Consider the following 5000-nt stretch of genomic DNA (forward strand, 5'->3'; position numbering starts at 1 on the left):
CCGTTCTAGCTGCTCGTTTGGTCCCTCGCCCGCCAGCAGACCGTTCCGCCGACGGTGCTCCTCCTCCGCAGCGACTTCTGCCTAGCCCCTCTGCCGGGTGCGATGTCTCCGGCGTCCGCACCGATCCTCGGCATTGGTGCCGCACACGCAACGCCTGCGTCGTTGGAAGGGCTTCGCCGTTGGCGTCGCACACAGCCCTGTGGGGGTGTCTTTGCAGTCCGTCCGAGAGGTGGGGGCACGCACGGCAACACGGCCGGCCTGCCTGCTTGGGACGATGCGGTCCTTTCGTTCAGCGGTTCCACGGTTTGGCCGGCGCGAGCAGATGCTTGGGGGGAGACGGTGGCGTCAGCCACGCACTCACTCTGCTTCTGCAGTCCGGTCCACTCCGCCCGTTCTAGCTGCTCGTTTGGTCCCTCGCCCTCCAGCAGACCGTTCCGCCGACGGTGCTCCTCCTCCGCAGCGACTTCTGCCTAGCCCCTCTGCCGGGTGCGATGTCTCCGGCGTCCGCACCGATCCTCGGCACGGCGCGGGTGCGCACCTGTGGGCCGCCGCCCCGTGCTCCACGTCCGTCCGTGTGTGCCCGCTGTGGGGACCGTCTTCCTCTCGCCTGGGCGACGGCTTGCGGGCTGCGACGTGACCTTGCCACCGCCTTGCAGCATTACATCCGCAGTTGAAACGAAGAGAGCTGCTGCGGGCTTGGGTGCTTGTCCTGGCGGCTTGTCGACGGGACCACGGTGAACGGCCACTGTGTGACTCCGCAGGGAGACGTTCTGGTGCAGTCAGGGGCCTTTTTGTCTCCCGCCGCGGTGAAGCTTTGGTCGCATTCTAGTCACTCTCTCTTCAATCCCGGTACGGGGTACCTGTTCATGCTCACCATTCCTCGAGCACCCGCGTGCAGAGGGTGGGTGCGAGGTTTAAAGATTCGTGGTCCGCCTGTCGGTCCGGTCTCGTGCTGACTTGAGCGAGTGTCCTCCGCGTTCGAGAGAATGTGCCTGTCCGCGGGGGCAGCCGCGCTTGCGAGCGTTCCGCCGCGCCCCCTTCCCCAGCCCGCCGAGGTTGGGGCGTGCGGGGTCGGCTTGCGCCCGTAGCGTCGGCCTGTCCTCCGCGGCTTGCACCCGACTCAGTCCGCTGCGGCCTCGCCTCGACTCTCGAGCCTTCCGACAGACGGTGACACCAGAGAACTCTGCCTCTGGCTGTTGCGGGGCGTGACGGCGCGTGTCGGGCTCCGGCCCGTCACCCACGCCGGCACTCAACGCCTGCGAGCGCCCTGTTTCCTCCGAGAAAGGTTTTTCGCTTGATTGTCGCTCGAGTGCGTGTGCCTCCGGGGCTCACGCCGTGGTACGCGCCAGGCTGGGGCTCCACCGTCACGTCGGCGGGGGAGCGTTTAGCGCGTCCCAGGATCGGACAACCTCTCCGGGGGCCCGAGCCGAAACCCGACACGGTATAAAAGTCGTAACAAGGTTTCTGTTGGTGAACACGTTGTGAAGGATCTTTGTCGGCCGGGGGCCCGCCACCTCTCCGGGGAGGGCGGCCCGTCACTCCTTGAACGCGAAGGCTGGCGCCGGTTGGGCCAGGCAGGAGAGCCTCACGGGGGCCGGCCCCGGGGCCAGGTATCGGACAACCTCTCCGGGGGCCCGAACCGAAACCCGTAACACAGAATAAAAATCGTAACAAGGTTTCTGTTGGTGAACACGTTGTGAAGGATCTTTGTCGGCCGGGGGCCCGCCACCTCTCCGGGGAGGGCGGCCCGTCACTCCTTGAACTCGAAGGCTGCGCCGGTTGGGCCAGGCAGGAGAGCCTCACGGGGGTTGGCCCCGGGGCCGTGGCCCGTACTGACGCTGGCGCCTCCCACGCGGGTGGGAGGTCACACCGACAATTTCGCCGTACCCGTCGAACGGGCCTGGTCACCCGTACGCACGTTCCGCCGAAGCCGGGCGACGTCGATCTCGGTCCCACTCGGTTGGGCCGGCGCGCGGGCGCCGCCACCGACGAGCACGCACACGCTCGGTTGCACGCCGGCAAGTCCATGCGGGTGCCGCACACGCTACGCCTGCGCCGTTGGAAGGGCTTCGCCGTTGGCTTCGTAGGGTGTCTTTGCAGTCCGTCCGAGAGGTGGGGGCACGCACGGCAACACGGCCGGCCTGCCTGCGTGGGACGATGCGGTCCTTTCGTTCAGCGGTTCGGCGGTTTGGCCGGCGCGAGCAGACGCTCGGAGGGAGACGGTGGCGTCAGCCACGCACTCACTCCGCTTCTGCAGTCCGGTCCACTCCGCCCGTTCTAGCTGCTCGTTTGGTCCCTCGCCCGCCAGCAGACCGTTCCGCCGACGGTGCTCCTCCTCCGCAGCGACTTCTGCCTAGCCGCTCTGCCGGGTGCGATGTCACCGGCGTCCGCACCGATCCTCGGCACGGCGCGTGTGCGCACCTGTGGGCCGCCGCCCCGTGCTCCACGTCCGTCTGTGTGTGCCCGCTGTGGGGACCGTCTTCCTCTCGCCTTGGCGACGGCTTGCGGGCTGCGACGTGACCTTGCCACCGCCTTGCAGCATTACATCCGCAGTTGAAACGAAGAGAGCTGCTGCGGGCTTGGGTGCTTGTCCTGGCGGCTTGTCGACGGGACCACGGTGAACGGCCACTGTGTGACTCCGCAGGGAGACGTTCTGGTGCAGTCAGGGGCCTTTTTGTCTCCCGCCGCGGTGAAGCTTTGGTCGCATTCTAGTCACTCTCTTCAAAGCCCGGTGAGGGGTACCTGTTCATGCTCACCATTCCTCCGGCACCCGTGTGCGGAGGGTGGGTGCGAGGTTTAAAGATTCGTTGTCCGCCTGTCGGTCCGGTCTGGTCTCGTGCTGACTTGAGCGAGCGTCCACCGCGTTCGAGAGAATGTGCCTGTCCGCGGGGGCAGCCGCGCTTGCGAGCGTTCCGCCGCGCCCCCTTCCCCAGCCCGCCGAGGTTGGGGCGTGCGGGGTCGGCTTGCGCCCGTAGCGTCGGCCTGTCCTCCGCGGCTTGCACCCGACTCAGTCCGCTGCGGCCTCGCCTCGACTCTCGAGCCTACCGCCAGACGGTGACACCAGAGAACTCTGCCTCTGGCTGTTGCGGGGCGTGACGGCGCGTGGCGGGCCCCGGCCCCTCACCCACGCCGGCACTCAACGCCTGCGAGCGCCCTGATTCCTCCTTTTTTTCGCTTGATTGTCGCTCGAGTGCGTGCGCCTCCGGGCTCACGCCGTGGTACGCGCCAGGCTGGGGCTCCACCGTCACGTCGGCGGGGGAGCGTTTTGCGCGTCCCAGGATCGGGCAACCGATCCGAAACCCGATACAACTTTTAGCGGTGGATCACTCGGCTCGTGCGTCGATGAAGAACGCAGCTAGCTGCGAGAATTAATGTGAATTGCAGGACACATTGATCATCGACACTTTGAACGCACTTTGCGGCCCCGGGTTCCTCCCGGGGCTACGTCTGTCTGAGGGTCGCTTGACAATCAATCGCACTTCGCGCGCATCCGTGCGCCGAAGAGCGCGGCTGGGGTGTCGCAGAGGTGCCGTCCTCTCTGTCCCCCTAAGTGCAGACCCAGAGTAATCCGCGTCGGAGAGCTTGACCTCTTGGGTGCCGGCGTCCGCCTCCGGGCTCGTCGGCACTGCCCGCTCCCGCACTGGCCCAGCCACCTCGGGGTCGCCGGCACGGCTGTCATCGGGTTGCCAGAGAGAGAGAACGTGACTGCCTCGCTGCCGGGACCGTGTGTGCCTTCCGTTAGGCTCGGGCCAGGGGGGTTGACTCTCTGTTGATGTGTGTGTGTGGCTCGTCCACGGGAAGGATCCGCAAGAGTTGGCTCGGTTGGGTGCTCCGGCACAGAGAGTGAGAGAGTGGAGTGACTGTCCGCTGGACGTCTCCGGACACGTTGCCTCGCGTGGTCCGTGCTCGGTTGCCTGCCGGTGGGTTGCCGTGGCCGTTCAGTGCCGTCGCGTGGAGGACGGCAGCTTGACGCGTGTGACGCTTGATGCCTGGATCGGTGCTCGGTCGTGCCGTGCTTTTCTTCCCTCTGTTGCGCGTGCGAGTGCTTGCATTTTTGTCGTGGGAATCCGTGGCGGTTGGGTGTCGTTGCTTGTGTTGCGCTGGAGCTGCGGCTCCTTCCACACTCCGCAGCCCACCCTCTGCCGTTGCGGTTCTGGGGCAATGTGCCTGCGCCCGCGTTCAACGTGTGCCTTGGGTTCGAATCGTCGCAGAGCCGACTTGGCCGTGTGGTCCTCGCTCCGGTGTCTCCCCGTGTCCTGCTGCCGCCGAAGTCTTCTACGTGAAAGGTGCTGTCCTGGCCGCGGCGTGGCCACCCGCCGCTTGCAGCCCGTGCGCTCCGCCGCCCGGCTTCGTCCTTGGCGTCTGGCCTTTCGCTCCGGCAGGCTGTGTGTCCCACGGCCCTGCTTTTCTCTCGCTCGATACCGCCGTCGCACCGCGACCCCGCCAGCAGCACTGCTTTCCGTTACCGTGGAGGTGGGCGCACGCCTCGCCGCAAACGATTCTCTGGAACAGTTGACGTGCCGAGCCCGGTCCGGCGCCGAGTGCGAGGGGGCACGCAGCGCTCGCAGTACCGTGTGCGTTCCGTGTGTGTCCGTGCCTGTGCATCCGCTGCGCAGCACGGCGCGCACTTGCGAGCACGCGTACGTGTGTGTGTCTGTGTGTGCGCCCGAAGCGCGTGGAGGCGCCGACGACCGGCCGGCCAGAGCACTCGTTGCTGCCTACGACCTCAGATCAGACGTGTCAACCCGCTGAATTTAAGCATATTACTAAGCGGAGGAAAAGAAACTAACAAGGATTCCCCTAGTAACTGCGAGTGAAGAGGGAAGAGCCCAGCGCCGAATCCCCGCTCGCCTGCCGGGCGTGGGAAATGTGGCGTAAAGGAGACCTTTCTCTGACGATGCTCGAGGGGCCCAAGTCTTTCTGATCGAGGCGTGGCCTGTGGAAGGTGTCAGGCCGGTTGCGGTCCCTGGCTCGTCGTGATTGAGTCTTCTCGGAGTCGG

The 5000-nt window shown here is 66.4% G+C and overlaps 2 non-coding genes across 2 annotated transcripts in view; both read left to right on the forward strand.

Moving 5' to 3' along the window:
* Positions 1-3307: 3307 nt before the first annotated feature.
* On the forward strand, positions 3308-3461 carry LOC144489614 (5.8S ribosomal RNA). The gene has a single exon (XR_013496999.1). It is a non-coding gene; the product is annotated as a 5.8S ribosomal RNA (ribosomal RNA).
* Positions 3462-4721: 1260 nt separating this feature from the next.
* Positions 4722-5000, forward strand: part of LOC144489615 (28S ribosomal RNA) — a 3775-nt gene continuing 3496 nt past the window's right edge. The window contains exon 1 of the ribosomal RNA XR_013497000.1: positions 4722-5000. This exon is cut by the window's right edge and continues 3496 nt beyond it. This is a non-coding gene — a ribosomal RNA (28S ribosomal RNA).

This window comes from Mustelus asterias, unplaced genomic scaffold, assembly GCF_964213995.1.
Source record: "Mustelus asterias unplaced genomic scaffold, sMusAst1.hap1.1 HAP1_SCAFFOLD_2360, whole genome shotgun sequence".
Taxonomy (NCBI): Eukaryota; Metazoa; Chordata; class Chondrichthyes; order Carcharhiniformes; family Triakidae; genus Mustelus; species Mustelus asterias.